At 33.5% G+C, this 20,000-nt stretch overlaps 1 protein-coding gene across 2 annotated transcripts in view; it reads left to right on the forward strand.

Annotated features, from left to right (window-relative positions):
* Window positions 1-20,000, forward strand: part of LOC136851936 (tyrosine-protein kinase Dnt-like) — a 500,118-nt gene that overhangs the window by 200,214 nt on the left and 279,904 nt on the right. The gene's annotated exons all lie outside the window — the stretch shown is intronic.

Genomic DNA, 20,000 nt, shown 5'->3' on the forward strand with positions numbered 1-20,000 from the left:
TTAGTGTGTGTGTTGTATATAACTTTATATATATATATATATATATATATATATATATATATATATATATATATATATATATATATATATATATATATCAAGTCAACGCGTAATCAGTCATTACTTGAAATTTCAGTCATCACGCGTAATGCACTTTTTTGATCCCCCAGGAGCTAGTACTAAACACGTATATTTTGACCCCAGGGACTATATATAAACCCGGCGAAACAGTGTAGTGACTCACTGTTTCGCCGTGTTATATATATCAAAATATAAGATATTACGCGTGATGACTGAAATTTCATATTACGCGTATACTGATTACGCATGTTGACTATAACATATATATATATATATATATATATATATATATATATATATATATACATATATATGTGTATGTATATATATTTATTTATATATAATTTTTATGTATACATATATATATATATTTATTTATATATAATTTTTATGTATACATATGATGTGTATACGTATGTATTATTTTCTGCTTAAATGATAGTTGTCAACCCTCTGTTGTATTAGGTTTTGGCTGCCAGCCCCACGCCATTCTAGCTGCGACTTACCACGTTCGACTAATTATCAGGTAGATGATCCGCTGCTTATGCTAATGCAGGAATAGTATGTCCTCAGGGCCGAAAGTTTGGTCTAGTTTTTGCATGATTTGAATCTATCATCGTCAGCCTATGGTGGATATCTTCTTAGAAAAAGAGAATTGCCAAAATGATAATTCATTAAATAAATGTAGAATATTATTTGGATATTAATTTAGCAGTTAGAATAATGAATCATCTCTCAAAATGATAATTCATCAGTTAAATAGTTGAACTTAGATTGTAATGTGGAAGTTAATTCAACAGTTACATTAAGAAAATAGCAACAAAGAGACGAACAACTACAAGGAAGGGAGATATATAGAAATATAAAAATAAAACAACACGCAAAAACACATGAATATGAAATACAAAGCCCTTTGAATAGTTACGTCATTCTGAAAGGAAACTCTCTCTCTCTCTCTCTCTCTCTCTCTTCCATTCAGTCTGTCCCTTTATTCCAGCGCTAACCCCCCACCCACACCCCCTTAACTTATCCCTTCCTTGAACCCCAACTCACCCCCTCCCTCTCCCCCCTTTCACTCGTCCTCCTCCACCTACCCCTCCCTTCCGATCCCTTTGAAGGATATATTAAATCGCTCATTGGAACACTGGCTTCGGAGACGATATATCTCTTCGTGAAAGTAGGCGACCGATTTACGGGCATTTTATGAGCCTGTTATCTAAGGCCTTTTGTCGTTTGCGTCCTTCTTCCTCGGATGAGGACAGGGGGAGGGGGGGATGTCGACTACAGGATCTTTTGTTGGTGTTGATCGAGAGCACACACCTATAGAATTATATATATATATATATATATATATATATATATATATATATATATATATATATATATATATATATATATGTATATATATATTATATGTATATTTATACATATATATATTCATATTTATATGTGTATGTATATAATCTTTGTTATATTTATTCAAAGAATTATTTATTGCGTTTTTACTCTACTCGTTCGTTTTTTTTTTTTTGTTATAGTTATTTGTACTATTTTCTGTTGATGCTTACTTGTGAAGTCATCACTGCTTTTGATTTGTTTCCATGTGATAAATAAATAAATAAATTAAAATAAATATATATATATATATATATATATATATTATAATAATATATATATATATATATATATATATTATATAAATATATATATATATATATATATATATATATATATATATATATATATATATATATATCAAATACTATGCATACCTGCACAATACATTACACTTGAGTATGAACAAGTTTTATAAGCACATTAATATTAACGCGCAAATTATTCGTTTCGGGTTTGTTAAAGAATAAAAACCCCGCTTGGACGCATAAAAGCTGTTTCGTGTTTCTGAAAGGGCTTTAACAAGTATTTCATGGAACTCATAAGATAACTTTCGAAAGTTTATTGTAGTATCGTCCCTTGCAGATGAAAGCCTTTCTGTATTGTCGCCGAAAAGTCTTTAATTTTTTTTTTTTCAAGCTTTATCAAAGTTTTAAAATTTTATAAGCCCAGATTTTGTTCAGTCTCGATCTATTACATATATCTGATATTGTCTTAACTTTTGTAATAAATGTCCTTGACAAAACTTATCCGATGACCTAGGACATTAACCTTCTTCTTGCTGTTAAGTTATGAGTATAACTGTGATATGTTTCTCTGAGACCACCCATGATATATGCACACACACACACACACATACACACACACCTACACACACACACACACATATATATATATACACATATATATACATACATATATATATATATATATATATATATATATATATATATATATATATATATATATATAAATATATCGTATTTGCATATATATATTCTTAGGCACATAAATACACACGCTGTCTTGCACCCATACACATACACTGACGCATTTATATATATACATATATATACATATTTATATACATACATATACATATCAACCTTTTTGCTCTTACTTGATAAGTGTCTTTGACATTCAGTCTCTCTCGTGTTAAAAGACTTTGCAAGCAATGATTGCGATCGCGACTCTTTAAAATGCTTATCAAATTCACAAACATGGGAGAGAACGAAAGAAAACAACATCAATCGTAACAATAACAAAAAGCGGATTTTATCATATTCATTAGGGTCTTAAACCAACATTTGAAACTACGATAACGCCGCTTATGTCGTTCTTACTCGGAGCCGCATTGCAAAGTCCAGCTGCCTTTGACCTTTTGAAATTCGTCTGTCATAGCCATCAAATGGGGGGGAAGGCCAAGCCATTTTAGACCTTACGCCGCTTGTCTCCAAGGACGAAAGTACCGACATTATCTTGAGAATTTTTGTCATCGGCGGCAGGCACTTTGCACATACGATTTGGAATCTTATGATAATAAACGCTAAGGATTTTCTTCCATTCGCACCCCATCTAATTGAGATCGTTGAATTTACGATAGGCCATATTTTAGGGTCACAAAAGAATGAATAATCCGTAGATTTAATAGGTCGGCATGACTGTTTTATTGCTTAATTCGGAATGAGACCTGCCTCAATCATAGCCTTAACGAGTGTCTGCAGAAGTGATTAAGACCGTTTTGATCCCGATGTAGTTATGACATTCCCTTCTCTTCAGTCTGGGGCTGTTATTAAAATGATTTGTATCAGTAATGATATCGGGTTAGCCAGCATTGGGGAGAATTTTTTTTTTCCAGTACTGTGCTTCCGAAATAATGATTAATACCCGAATACAATTCTCCTTATATCTTAATAATTTACTTAGATTTTTATTTATTTATTAATAATTTTTTTTAACATATCAGTTTTTTTAAAAACTGATATCCACTCTCTGTATTTCCCATCATCTTCTGACACTTTTTTCGAATGAACACCGTATTGTTTGAAGCTTGAATTTCAAGTCAGTGGCCCTGTTGACTTACATGAAGAGGGCTCATCTTCTGAACAATAATAATAATAATAATAATAATAATTTGTGAGCATAAAAGTTGTGTGATCTCTGGTACTTAGGAGACTCAAGACCTTTAAAAATACTAACATAAACGAAATCTAACCATCCTAGAATTGATGCACATTACAACAACTTATATCCACCTTTCAGAGCTTTATGCAAGGAAATAAGTGTTGCTCGTTTTATGAAATCTAAAAATAGTCTAAAAAAAAGCACTTTCTTATAAGATTTTTTTCTTTTTTGACTCCATACACATTTCAAGTGAAACTTCAAAAACCAGTTTAAACTTTGGTTTACTTGGTTTTTGAAGTTTTCAGCTGAAATATGTATGGAGTTAGAAAAAGCAAAAATCTGATAAGAAAGTCCTTTTTTTTTTTACGCCAATTAGATAGATGACAACTTACTTTAAACTACGGATACGTTTATTGCCGCATCAGTTTTCCTTGCTTAAGGCTATGAACATCAGATATAAGTAGATGTAATGAGCATAATTTTTTTAATGAATAATTATTGCTTGTGTCAGTATTTTTAAAGACCTTGAATTATCTAAACCCAGAGACCACAGAGGTCTCATCTCATCAGAGCCTCAGAAATGAGGTAAAAGATTATCTCTTTGTACAGTTTAGCCTACTTCTGTTTTCCGCGTAAAAGATTATCTTGTTTTACAGTTTACTTCTGTTTTCCGCGTAAAAGATTATCTTGTTTTACAATTTACTTCTGTTTTCCGCGTAAAAGATGATCTTGTTTTACTGTTTACTTCCGTTTTTCGCGTAAAAGATCATCTCGTTTTACAGTTTACTTCTGTTTTCCGGGTAAAAGATTATCTCGTTTTACTGTTTACTTCTGTTTTTCGCGTAAAAGATCATCTCGTTTTACAGTTTACTTCTGTTTTCCGGGTAAAAGATGATCTTGTTTTACAGTTTACTTCTGTTGTCCGTGTAAAAGATCATCTCGTTTTACTGTTTACTTCTGTTTTCCGCAAAGTGCCAGACAACTTGATGGAATGATTTTGTCCCATTAATTTCTTCTGTTTGGGATCATTGAATGGAAACACAATACAGGCAACTCGGGTCATATTTTTGTAAAGATGAGGGAATTAGTTTTCAAAAAGAGTCTTTTAAATATTTAAGATAGTTTGAAGTTGAGATTGTTGATATCTGAAGGCCGTTTTTGGGAGTAACAAGGACGAATTTTTATGAAATATCTCTTTTTAGTTTTCTGAAAAGAAAACTGTTGTGCAGGCTTTGTCTGTCCGTCCGCACTTTTTCTGTCCGCCCTCAGATCTTAAAAACTACTGACGCTAGAGGTCTGCAAATTGGTATATCAACATACACCCTCCAAACATCAAACATAATAAATTGCACACTCTAACTTCAGTAGTTTTTCCTTTATTTAAGGACAAATTTAGCTTCTGGTAACGCTACAACACAGGTCACCACGGCCGTCTGAGAGTTTCATGGGCCGCGGCCCATACTGCATTTTACGGAGACCACCGAAAGATAGATCTATTTTCGGTGGCCTTTATTATTCGCTGTACAGAAAACTCGATTGCGCCCAGGAAACTTCGGCGCATTATTTACTTTTTTTTGTGTTAATTCCAGTAATGAATTGCTGATATCCAAATCATTTATGATAAGATGGTTATGAAGCAATATTGGTGGTAATTTAAAAGGGGTGTTCTTTAGGCAGAAATTTCATTCGGTCACAGTTCTCGGAAAGTATCTGAGGGAAAGAGTTCAGCAAATACCGTTTTTCACATACAGTATATATATATATATATATATATATATATATATATATATATATATATATATATATATATATATATATATATATATATATATATGTATATATATATACATACATATATATATATATATATATATATATATATATATATATATATATATATATATATATATATATATATATATATACATATATATATATATATATATATATATATATATATATATATATATATATATATGAGAATAAAAGGAAAACATATTAGACACAAATGATAAAAAAACAAAAAATTATCAGCAGTTCGATACCTCGATTGACATTTTCATTCATCACTACGAAAATACATTGAAGTGTAAATATGCCGGAAAATACTGACTTTTTTTCTGAGTGTTTTAATATCCTTAACGACCACGGAAGTTGTAAAGGAAATAAACAATTGAAAAAGAGGTAATAAATATACATTTAATTGATTGTTCTGTCTAACGTGATGACGCGTTCAATACTTTTGCTTGGATGTTGATTAACGTGGGAATCTGGAACCATAAAAGTTAAAAAGAATAATTTTCTGAAGTTCCAGAGCTGAAAGTAATGAATAAATCATAAAGCTATTAAATATTTTTGAGATAAAAACAAGATAAAATTTATTAGCGCTCTGTGTACTATTATCGCCAAGTAATTTAACATAGTCTCCCTAAGAAATATGAGTCCACTGCGTAAAGCTTTTGTAATGAATCGGGCCAATGTGTTATTGGTAAAATACCTTTGCAAGCAATTCGTCCTGCAAAAAGTCATCACTGAAAAATCTAGATGGAAATTAATTTCTTTCCTTGTCCATCTTGGTTTTATATCTACAACAAGTAAAAGATGCGCCGAAAGTTCTTTGGCTGAATCGAGTTTTCTGTACAGCCGCTGTAGCGTATATTCAAGGCCACCGAAAATAGATCTATCTTTCGGTGGTCTCGGTATAATGCTGTATGAACCGCGGCCCATGAAACTTCAACCACGGCCCGTGGTGGCCTATGCTATACCGATGCAGAAGCAAGATTATGGCTAACTTTAAATTTAAATAACCTTAAATAAAATAATAACTACTGAGGCTAGAGGGCTGCAATTTGGTATATTTGATGATTGGAGGGTGGATGATCAACATACCAATTTGCAGCTCTCTAGCCTCAGTAGTCTTTAAGATCTGAGGGCGGACAGAAAAAAGTGCGGGCGGACGGACAGACAAAGCCGGCACAATAGTTTTATTTTACAGAAAACTAAAAAGACCCCGAAGAAACGATTTAAGGACAACCAAGACGCGACAGCTTTTCAAAGTCATTGCCGTGGACAAACGCCATGTACATACCTCTTCCACTCGCATAAAAATCCCCGTCAGGACATTTTCCTTGCAGTCTTGCGTCCGCCAAAAGGGAATTTTCTCTCGGGGAAAAGTTCTCGAAACAGCGCGGAAGAAAATGTTTGGAGCGAGATCGAGAAGCGCCTTGTTTTCCCCGGAGTGTTGGAGCTAGTTTATGCTGGTGGACAAGAATGTAATAACAGTTATCCATATTTCACGAGTGCCTCTCTCCACTGACTTGCTCCTCGTCTTCTCCACTTCTCTCTCTCTCTCTCTCTCTCTCTCTCGCGCCATGCTTTGAAAAGGCAGTTTCTGGGGAAAGTGAGAGTCAAAAATTGGGGCGTGGGTTGGGGTCAGAAACTGCAGAAAATAGAACGATAAGAAATTAGAAGTTTAATAAATCCATGAAAGTACATAAAACTATTCTTTCTCGTCAAATCGAGAAGGAAATTTTTACGAGCTTCACAATGGCAGGTCGATTTTAGATTATATAAAAGCAAGCAATGTATATATAAATTATATATGTATATATATATGTATATATATACATACGTGTGTGTATATATATATATATATATATACACATTAAACTACCAATGAAAATCAAAAGAGCATTAGAATGTACATCTACAAAGGTTTAGTTATTAGCCTTCATTGAGGTCAAACATTAACGCGAAACTGTCATTATACTTCCATTTAGCCGGGCTATCAAAATAAAAATAAAAGATAAAAGTAAAATAATAAAAAACCCAATTAAATCGTATTTGATTTTATTTCAATTGATGCAGCTCAATAAGAAATGGATTCCTGCAATATGCATCTCCCCTCTCTCTCTCTCTCTCTCTCTCTCTCTCTCTCTCTCTCTCTCTCTCTCTCTCTCTCTCTCTCTCTCTCTTGCGAAAAGGAATGAACCCTAATCCTTTAAATCTGGGAAACAAATGAGATCCGATTTGCGTCTGTAACGGCGAGGGAAGTCAGATGTATGATGATTATCATCATCATAGGCGAGGAGAGCATATATGCTTTGAGATGCCACAATGACTCTGAATTTCCTATCGTTAGGGTAAGCCCGGTTTTACAGGCAGCGAATAAACACACAGAGTTTGGAAAGAAATTTTTCAAGTTTTATTTATTTTTTTGTGGGAGGGGGGTGAGTTTAGGGGCGATGGCGATGCTTTCTGGGAACAGAGGAAGGTTTTTGCAGTTATTTTGTATTGTGTTATGATTTTATTGTTTGTAATGTCTGTGGTATTGATGCGATTGGCTTTTACAGGTGGTCTGAAATGAGGTACTGAGACCTGGAAGTCATTTGTTAATTGAATTAATACTATTCGGTTATATGTCTTACAGACTTACACACAGTCATGCATGGGGATACACACACACACATATATATAGATATTTATACATATGTATATTATATATATATAATATATACATACACACACATACATATACACTGGTTTTCTTCAGCTACATTTTACAGAAGGAGAGTTGTAACAAGAATCTAATGTAAGAGGATTCTTTTACCCTACCAAGCAATGGTATTCATTTTACAATAAAACATTTTATCAATAAAGAGTAACATTTTAATTGAAATTGAAGAATACGCTCACACCCTATTACTGTTAAAAAAAATCCACCACTCTTCAAGAGAGAAAGGAAAAAAAAACGCCCCTGAGGGAGCATTGAAAGCGGCGAATGTCCCCAACTTAATCACACAACAAATCAAAATCGAATTAGTGCAAGGAACATTCCCTCTCACGCCGTTATTTACCCTCTCGGAGAACCACAACGCTCCCTTTAATGAGGTGATAAGCAGATCATGTTCGTCGGTTTTTCATTTTGTTTGCAAAAAAAAAGGGAGAAAAAAAATAGACGAAAGTAAAAGCCAACGTCCGCTAAGAGAATTACGTGTGACAGAATCCGCTGGGGAGGACCGAAATATAAAACCATGATAGATGCACTTGCCAGGGAGACTGTCATTAAGGATGTCAGACTTAGTACTAGGGGAGATGATGAATGAAGCTAAATAAAGAGAAGAAGAAGAAGAAGAAGAGGAAGGTTGTCAAAGGGGTTAATATCGTCATTGCGTTTCAGGTAGGGAAAAGAGTGTGGAGAAAAAGGTAGCTGAACAAAAAATGGCACAGTCGATGGGGCAAAGTTTGGTTTCGTCATGGGATATATTTTTGTTTTGGAACGTAAGTGTCAAAGAAGTAAACTACATTGATTTATTACTAAATTTCCCATCTGTGTCTCTTGGCAGATTTCACTCTTCCGTAGAATAAAATTTTTAATAACTAAAATCCACAAAGTGGGTGGATTTTAGCTAATAAATGGAAAGTTATTTGGCAGTTAAATACTATTTCGGCTTTTATGAAAGCAGTTTCATGAATCAGGCGTTTCAACAAATAAAAACAAATATGTGAATTAACTGAAACCATAAATTTTAAAACGTTGCAATTTTAACTCTTTGTCTCCCCCCCCCATCTCAGGAAAAATAATATTGGGAAGCAGGCAAAATGCATGGAATTTTTTTTTCTGAAAGTTGTTTGTAAATTATCTAGAGATCATGTATCAAAGCTGTATTAAAATAAATATAAGATTCATTGACGAAGTAGTTTACTTAGGATTTCCCTTCTCTGCTTGCTATAGTCATAATTTACTTTGTTCCTTTATATATTTATATATATTGTTATATATATATATATATATATATATATATATATATATATATATATATATATATATATATATGTGTGTATATATGTGCATATATGTATATACATATATATATATATATATATATATATATATGTGTATATATATATATATATATATATATATATATATATATATATATATATATATATATATATATATAAAACCTTTAGAAAATATTCGAGATGGATAATTCAGTTTCCTAAATCATGTGTCTTATTGACATGCTTGATTAATTTGGATCTTGTGTAATAGTAATGAATATTAAGAAAAATTTCTCAATTGCTAGACTATGCCTCAAATAAATTATATGGAGTTAATGTATATATATATATATATATATATATATATATATATATATATATATATATATATATATATATATATTTAAAATATATATTTAAACATGTTTATAAATATATACACATATATATGCATACACATTATATATATATATATATATATATGTATATATATACACATACATACAAACACAAACACATATAAATATTGAGATAGATAGATATATGTACAATAACTCCGTATAATTCATTTTGGGACATAGTCAAGCAATTGAGGAATCTTTTTAATCTTTATTACTATTGCGAAAGGTCAAAATTAATTAAGCATGTCAATAAGACACGTGATTTAGGGAACGGAATTATCCGTCCCGAATATTTTCTAAATGTAATTCCTTATCCATTGAATAGAAACCAGCAAATCGCTCTCACTCACTTTTCGAATAGTTTTTTTTTTCTTTTATTTTAGATGTAAAGAAACATTTTAACTAGATTTCTCTTTTATTTCACTTTTACTTCCAGATTATTACCCTGCCAGAGGCCCTGCAAATACCAAAGCTATTTTACTCACTTTGAACAAAAGTTCAAGAAAATTACTCCTAATTTCATCTACGTAGTTCCAAAGTTTTGAATAATCTACGCGCCGGGAAAGGTTAATATCACCTCCAGAAATATGTATATATAAAAAGAAGTATAATTACGAATCGGGTTTCGACAGCGAAAAGTTTTTCGTTCTTCGGTTATTTTACTTTTTTTTTTTTAACTTTAGTTGATCGAAAGAAGACTTTGATTCGGACGAAAGCATTATCCCCTTGAGGAGTTCATTACTACAGAAAGTTGTTTCCTTAAAGGTCGAGAACGAATTATACAAGGGCACTGATTCCTTATTCACCAATGACTGACCACTCCGGCTTTCCTTTCTTGCTTCTTTAATTCTGAAATCATCTCTAACTTTATTTTTTTTCCTCTTCTTTTTTCAGCTCGTTAAATAACTCTTGAGAGTATGTTAGAGAAAGGTTCAGTGAGAAGATGCGGCTGTTTTTTTTTTTTTTTGGTTGAGGTGAAGTGGGATTAATGATTGATTTTACTTAAAATGTCATTCTTAAGTGTAGTTTGTTATTTCTGTGGTATCTGTTATTCGTTGACAAGCAGAATCTAGAGGTGTAAAAGTTACTAACTTGAAAAATCTGGATGTGAAAAAAAAATGAATATAAAGAAAAAGTCTGAAGCTTAAAAGGAATTATTTATTGGCCTGAAAATTTCTAGTTGTGAAAACATTGATATAATGAAACAAAAAGAATCTCTCGATTGTTATTATTTTTTGAGAAACTGTTTTAAATCTTGTTAACTGTTTACTCTTTATTATGATTGAAACTTGACTTCTGGTATATTTTGATATCAGTGATTTATTGGGTGGTTTGAAAGACAGTCAACATGCTGTTGAATTCAAGGATGACCAGAACATGGCATCGTTTTCTGTTTCACAAACTTTCATACTTCTTTCGACCGCTGCTTCTTATTGTTATTTTGAATGCTTTCATCATGGCCCCCAATATAATTTTTATTATTCTTAATACAGTCGTTAATTAATATGTAAATTATTATACCGAACTTAATTATTTTTTAGCGAAATAACCCAGGATGGGGGGGCGGGGTAATGTTGGAGTAGTGTTGGAAGTTTACTACACATGGTGTACTAAGTATTAAGCGCCGGTTGTCCGAAAGTGCCCCAGCGTTTAGCTTGCCAGCGTAAATTTCGTAAATTCATTCATTCATATAGTAAAGTAAGCTGCAATGACAGTCTTAATTGACTTCTCGATAAAGATTTGTAAGTTATCAGAATTTATCAAATTTTGCTTTTTTCCCCAATTCTTGTAGTCTTAACTCACCGAACGATTTTGCAAAAGCATTTTTTAGTATTGAATCTTTTGCATCTGTGGAAAGAATTATGCGGAACATACATATACACACACACATACATACACATACACACACACACACATATATATATATATATATATATATATATATATATATATATATATATATTTAAAGAGAGAGAGAGAGAGAGAGAGAGAGAGAGAGAGATCTTTAATAACCATTTACATAGTTATGATACCCATAAATGCAACGAGGACTTCTGGTTTCTCTCATCACCACCTTTCTCAAGGAAATAAGCCCATAAAAAATTGATTCTGAAAAGCCACAACCTTTTAAGTAAGTTATCATACCTTACAACTGACTACTAGTAAATTTCACATATGCAGAGTAAGCCCACAAGTCTTCCTCATTCCGTATGTACGGTTTTCGTAATTCTTTATGCTTAGCGGGATGAGAACTACATTACGAATGTCAAGGTAAAAGACCTTTCGTCCGGATAAGTGAGAGGGAGCGTCCTCTGATTGGCTGTGCGGGGAATGGTCCACGCTGATTGGTCAGGAAATGCAGACGGGAAGTTGTAAATACTTCTTTTACATCGGAGCTCATCTGCTATGCCGGGCTGCCCGGCCCGGCAAAACGAATTATTCAAAAGGTCGTGAATTAACTGTCAATAGGTTCCACGAAGGTCGAAATCCTACCGGGTAATTATACCAGAATAGCACATACTGACATACAGTCAGTATCGACATCATAATCAAGTAACCGCGTCATCACTTTCCTTAGTATGAAATGTAAATATAGTAATATGTTATTTGGTGAGGAAAACCTCCAATTTTTATGCATCTATTTATTTCCTTAAGAAACTTGGCTTGTTATCCTTTAATATCAGTAACAGAAACATCAGCTAACGGGAAATCGGATGTGGTTTCAATAAAATCTACATTTTTTGCGAAGATAGCTTCTTATATTTCTCGAATACACAGTTTACAAACAACCTTGTTCAATTTCACTCGTATGGGAAAGGTAACGAAAGTTGTAAATAGACAGAAACACGATGCAAATGATAAGTGAAGTTTTTCTGTTGACTTAATATAAGAAAACGCCCGACAGAGAGAGAGAGAGAGAGAGAGAGAGAGAGAGAGAGAGAGAGAGAGAGAGAGAGAGAGAGAGAAATGAGGTTAATGAACCTTAAACATTTTTAAGTTTTTGTAGATTTAATTTGTGAAAATGCCCGAGAGAGAGAGAGAGAGAGAGAGAGAGAGAGAGAGAGAGAGAGAGAGAGAGAGAGAGAGAGAGAGAGCGAAATGGGGATTTATGAACCTTAAGCATTAAAAGGTTTTTGTAGATGTAATTTGAAAAACGCCTGAGAGAGAGAGAATGGGGAGAATCTTAAGCATTAAAAGGTCTTTGTAGATGAATTCGAGAAAACGCCTGAGAGAGAGAGAGAGAGAGAGAAATGGGGATTTATGAATCTTAAGGATTAAAAGGTCTTTGTAGATGTAATTCGAGAAAACGCCCGAGAGAGAGAGAGAGAGAGAGAGAGAGAGAGAGAGAGAGAGAGAGAGAGAGAGAGAGAGGAAAAAATAAGGCAATACGTGATTTATGAACCTTAAACATTGTATGTATATAGCAGAAATCCTCATTACCTCGGTGATAGACGTGGAGTGTGGGCCAGCGTTCCGGGTTCCTGTTGCTGGAACGGTAATTTAGGGAGTTGCAATCGGCCGTAAGTTCCAGGCTGATTATATACCCTTTCTCGATCACCTGGTATTTGTCAGCCAATTCGTTTGTTTGTTTACGACTGAGATATAGCCAAACCCGTGGCTGAGTCATTGAATTTGTTGGTAAACTTCTTTGATATCATCTCCAACTGTAGTTCATTTATTGATTTTTCGTGCATTTTCTCCAATTTTGTTCATTTTGTGAATCTTGAAAGGGAGGTAATGGAGTGGTCAGCAAATTTCCGGCACCGATTTTTTTCATCGAATTTACTTATTTATTTTCGTTTATATTTTTCTGATTGAAACAGGACATTGACTCGGAAATAATTTCGTAAATAAGGATTCTTTGTGACCGTTGTCTTTTAGTTCAAGGATTTATTGTTCCCACAAGTTTTCAACAAACCTATAATTTGTGGAGATATTAAGTGGTTTCCTTGGTGGAAAGTTGCTTAATAGAAAAATGACTATTGAGTGAAATGTGGATTGGTTGATGATTAAGGGAGATACAGCACTAATGATATAGTACTAATTAGGGATAGTGGAATGTTGAACTAGTGAACAATAGGAGAAAAGTAATAAGTTAATAAGGCTGTCTTAAAACCAATCCCACCAAACTCATTGCCTAGTACAGAGTGACATCCAGCACTCTTGTCTTAGACCTACTTTTCGACATATACAATGGCCCTTACATTTAGAATACATTAAATATTAATAATCGCCTTAATTTATTATGTTTTGTGCTCGAATGAATAAGTTCCTGTGGTTACGTGCTTTTTCATCTAAAATACTGCACGATTAGCTTCTTCTCGTACACATTCAAAGAAAAAAGTTTTCATGTCATGAAAATGTAAATATCTCCTGACACTCCATCAACCCAGGACGTCCTGGTCTTTGTCTCCTTACTTCTGAGACTTCAGACAGAATTGCAGACCCCTTGGGATCATTCGTTGCCGTTTCTCGTCTTTTAACTTCAGAATTGCAGACCCCTTTGGATCATTCGTTGCCCTTTTTCGTCTTTCAACTTCAGAGTTACAGACCCCTTTGGATCATTCGTTGGCCTTTTTCGTCTTTCAACTTCAGAGTTACAGACCCCTTTGGATCATTCGTTGCCCTTTTTCGTTTTTCAACTTAATAGTTACAGACCCCTTTGGATTATTCGTTGCCCTTTCTCGTCTTTCAGCTTCAGAATTACAGACCCCTTTGGACCATTCGTTGCCCTTTCTCGTCTTTCAGCTTCAAAGTTACAGACCCCTTTGGATCATTCGTTGGCCTTTTTCGTCTTTCAACTTCAAAGTTACAGACCCCTTTGGATCATTCGTTGGCCTTTTTCGTCTTTCAACTTCAAAGTTACAGACCCCTTTGGATCATTCGTTGGCCTTTTTCGTCTTTCAACTTCAGAGTTACAGACCCCTTTGGATCATTCGTTGGCCTTTTTCGTCTTTCAACTTCAGAGTTACAGACCCCTTTGGATTATTCGTTGCCCTTTCTCGTCTTTCAACTTCAAAGTTACAGACCCCTTTGGATCATTCGTTGCCCTTTTTCGTCTTTCAACTTCAGAGTTACAGACCCCTTTGGATTATTCGTTGCCCTTTCTCGTCTTTCAGCTTCAGAATTACAGACCCCTTTGGACCATTCGTTGCCCTTTTTCGTCTTTCAACTTCAAAGTTACAGACCCCTTTGGATCATTCGTTGCCCTTTTTCGTCTTGCAACTTCAGAATTACAGACCCCTTTGGATCATTCGTTGCCCTTTTTCGTCTTTCAACTTCAGAATTACATACCCCTTTGGATCATTCGTTGACCTTTTTCGTCTTTCAACTTCAGAATTACATACCCCTTTGGATCATTCGTTGCCCTTTTTCGTCTTTCAACTTCAGAATTACATACCCTTTGGATCATTCGTTGACCTTTTTCGTCTTTCAACTTCAGAATTACATACCCCTTTGGATCATTCGTTGCCCTTTTTCGTCTTTCAACTTCAGAGTTACAGACCCCTTTGGATCATTCGTTGACCTTTTTCGTCTTTCAACTTCAGAATTACATACCCCTTTGGATCATTCGTTGCCCTTTTTCGTCTTTCAACTTCAGAGTTACAGACCCCTTTGGATCATTCGTTGCCCTTTCTCGTCTTTCAACTTCAGAATTACAGACCCCTTTGGATCATTCGTTGCCCTTTTTCGTCTTTCAACTTCAGAGTTACAGACCCCTTTGGATCATTCGTTGCCCTTTTTCGTCTTTCAGTGTACAGATTTCATCCAATGCCACAATGGTCCCGTGGCATATATAAATATAAGAAGCGATCTTTCCTTTCACCTCTTCCTGCGAGCGCTTCTTGTACAGATTTCCTTGATACAGACTCCGTTATAGCGAGACGGTTTAGTTTTGTCTCCGTCTAAAGTGCACTGCGTCGACTCTTCTCTCACTAATGGCAGCTTTATGTAACATCGCAGTTGTAATCATTTTAATTCATGTAGTAATTTGGTTTGAAAAAGGATACTCCCCTTCGCCCCTACCATTATTATTTTTTCTCAGAACTGCTTCAATGAAACTAATTGAGGCAATGGGCAAAATATTTAGGTAAGTTTATTGAGTATGAACTAAAATATTGCTACTTTCCAATTTTAGCTATGATTTAAATTATATACATATATATATATATATATATATATATATATATATATATATATATATATATATATATATATATATGTGTATAATATATATATATATATATATATATATATATATATATATATATATATATATATATATATATATCTCTCTCTCGTTACTTTCTTCATTAGGAAATCTTGAAACCAGAACTGTATGTTGTATATGTATATGTATATATATACTGTATGTATATATTATGTGTATATATACACACATTTATATATAATTGCGTACATACAAACACACACATACATACATGTCAGCAACCTTTGCAATTCTTTTTACCCATTTCTCTAAAGCCATCTAAATATTCTTTACGGGACAGCAGCTCGGCACATAAAGTCGCATGAAGGAGCAGAGCAAAATAAACGTTATTTCAGAGACCCCGTTTTCTTTTTAATGGAAAATAACTCCTCGCGAATAAAAGATGTTTAGCAATTCCTTAGAATATGATACCAAAACATTACTTTAGGACTTGTCGTCGGGCTGGCGCACTCAGATTATTTATTGCCTTATATTTTAACTTGTCCTCGTATCGAGGAGAAATTCACTGGAAAATTTATGTTTTGTCAACTTATTGTTGCTCTGCTGTCGTCGTATTTATGACTGTTGAGATAGTAAATAATGCCATAAATAATGCCACGACTTTGCCGAGCCGTTTGTCATTTACATTCGAAGATATCGGAGGTACAAAAAGAAACGATAATTTTTAGGTAAGAAGGTTATAGTGGGTTGCAATATTTTCCTGCAATTTCTTTTATTACGGCAAGAATCACATAATGTGGTGTTAAGGACATTGATAAAGGATCATAAAAAACTGCCCTTTTTTCTTATGGATTTTTTTTATTAAAAGAAAATATTTGTTTATTACAAATGTGAACATCATAAAAATGAAATATACGTACGCACAAGGAGAGGAAAAAAAATAAAGTATTATATAGGAAAACTTTGCTGTTTTTTCATAAAGTTGTTTTTATTGAACTAACTTTTATTATTACAAGTAAACATCACAAAAATGAAACCGATTTAAATACAAGGAGAGGAGTAATAAATTATCATATAGAAAAATTGCACTGTTTTTCGTAGACTTTCTATAAAACCGAAATAATTTTTTATTACTACAAGTCAACAATATAAAAATGAAATATATTTGCACACGAGGAGGCGAGTAATCCAGAATTTTATAGAAAATCTGCACTGTTTTTCATAAACAATTTTATTAAACAAAATTAATTGTTTGTTGCAAAAGTAAACAATATACAGATGCGATATATTTGCACACAAGGAAAGGAGTAATAAATTATTATTATTATTATTATTATTATTATTATTATTATTATTATTATTATTATTATTATTATTATTATTATTATTATGGTACAAGGCCACAGGGAACATTAACCTAAAATTCAATCTCCCAAAGAGAACGGGTGTTCATTTGAAAGAAGTAACAAGAGGTAATTGGAAATGCAGAGAGAAGAGATTAGTCATTAGAGGATGAAAAATAAATTAACAGGTTATTAAATGAATAGATTAAAATGTTAGTGAATTATTAAAACACGAGGAGAATTGTTATTTCTAAAGAATTACACAGGAAACTTCACTGTTTTTCATTAAGATTTTTTATTAAACGGAAATAATTGTTTATTACTAGAAGCAAACAATATAAATGTAAATATATTTACACACAAGGAGAGGAGTAATAAAGAAATATATAGAAAAACTGCATTATTTATCATTAAGATTTTTATATTTAGCTGGTCCGCTGGTATAGTCGCTAGTGTCGTGACATGCCGCTCAGATGTCGCGAGTTCGCGCCTCCCCCAAGGCGATGAAAAAATCCCTGGCTCGGTATCATGATCAGTTGCTGCCGCAGTGTGGCGTCTGCGGTGGGAAGTTGAAACCAACACTCTTTGGAAGCTTGAATTTCGAGTCAGTGGCCCCTGTGTGCTTGTTCCATGTTCATCTACCGAAATAATTATATAATATTATATTAAGTAGAAATATTTACGTAGCACTAAAATAAAACAATATAAAAATGAGATATATTTACACACAGAGAGAGGAGTAATAAAGAATTATATAGGAAAACTGGGCTGTTTTTCATAAAGGTTTATTTTAATCAAACCAGAATTCCCGTCAGTGCACCTCGCTCGGTTCACTGTAGGTAGTACTTAAGGTTCTTTGTAGCGTCCCTTCGGCTCCAAGCTGCAACCCTCTCATTCGTTTTACTATACCTCCGTTCATATTCTCGTTCTTCCTTCGCTCTTTCCACCCTCTCCTAGCAATTGTTTCATTGTTGCAGCTGCGAGGTTTTCCTCTTGTTACGCCTTTAAAGCATTTTTGCTCTCAATTTCCCTTTCAGCGCTGAATGACCTCACTGGTCCCAGTGCTTGAATTTCATGTCCCATTCCATTCAAACCAAAGTTATTGTGTATCAGTACAAGTAAACACTGTAAAAATGGTGTATATTCAGACACAAGGACACAATACAAGAATGCAATATATTTACACACAAGGGGGAGAATTATCATTAGGAAAACGCGCGGCTCTAAGTTGTAATTCGTAACCGGTTAACTTGATTAAGTGCCTTCGTCAGGAGAGTTAACCAAGCGTTCAGAGGAGAAGGCAACGAACGCCTCCCTTTGGATGTAACAGACGCCCATTAAGGAAGGAGCTTCCATTTGGGGCCAGAAATATGAACATGCTACAGGGGACGAGCGCGAGATGAACGCCGAAAGTTATTTTCCCCTTCAAAGAGAGAGAGAGAGAGAGAGAGAGAGAGAGAGAGAGAGAGAGAGAGAGAGAGAGAGAGAGAGAGAGTAGGCTTTTGGCTAACAGATTAGCGTAATGAAGACGGCACTTCTTCCTCTTTGGTATTTATAACTGGCAAATCTAAAACTGGGGGAACTTTAGCTAATGGATTTCTCCGTCGTTATTCTTTTACGTGTTCATTTGTTTGGTGAGCAGTAGCGTGTAGTTTAACTACATAAATGTGTAAAAATTACTGATGTATATACTGTATATATTGTATATATATATATATATATATATATATATATATATATATATATATATATATATATATATATATATGTGTGTGTGTGTGTGTGTGTGTGTGTGTGTTTTGTATAATAATTTGTGTGTGTATATATGTATATATATATATATATATATATATATATATATATATATATATATATATATATATATATATATATATAGATGTTTATTGTATATATATATATATATATATATATATATATATATATATGTTTACTATATATATATATATATATATATATATATATATATATATATATATATATATATATATGATTGTATGTATAATTTAAAAGAATCTTTGTCAGTTTCCAGTACCCTTGATTCCAGGATATGTATATTAGGCAAAAACTACAATGCTCTCCTCTGGCAAAATTCAAAAGCTTTACGAGCGCACAGACACACACAAACACAAACACACTCATACACACAAAACGCCCAGCACCCGTCATGACGGACAAAAACACCTTTATTGAAACGAAGCTTTTCCACCATCAAGAGAAGAGCAAGTCTTTGAAAATCATTATTTTGATAGAATGTAAAGCGTCAGCGCTGAAGCTAATAAGCCTTTTCTGTCCTGGGACGAAAAAGGTGATCCCTGGATAAAATCCCTATTGGGTAGGATTTTTATCCATTAAGTGAGCACAAACTGTCCTAAAAGCCTTGATGGCACAAAGTAGTCAAGTCAGGGTTGATTTGCGTTGCTTTTAGGGAGCCTAATGAGGAGAGGAGACGGTCGCTTGAATTGTTTATCATTTGATTTTCTCGCAGCCGAGAGGAGAAAATGGTAATGATTTATTATTCTGTTATTCAGGACACCTTGAAGCCGAGAGGAGAAAACAGAAAATAATTATGATTGTTGTTCCGATATCCTGAACACCATATTCTTTGGAAGCTTGAATTTCAATTCAGTGGCTTCTGTGAGCTTGTGCTACATGAATAGGGTTATCTTCAGAACAACAACA

The sequence above is a fragment of the Macrobrachium rosenbergii genome, chromosome 24, assembly GCF_040412425.1.
Source record: "Macrobrachium rosenbergii isolate ZJJX-2024 chromosome 24, ASM4041242v1, whole genome shotgun sequence".
Taxonomy (NCBI): Eukaryota; Metazoa; Arthropoda; class Malacostraca; order Decapoda; family Palaemonidae; genus Macrobrachium; species Macrobrachium rosenbergii.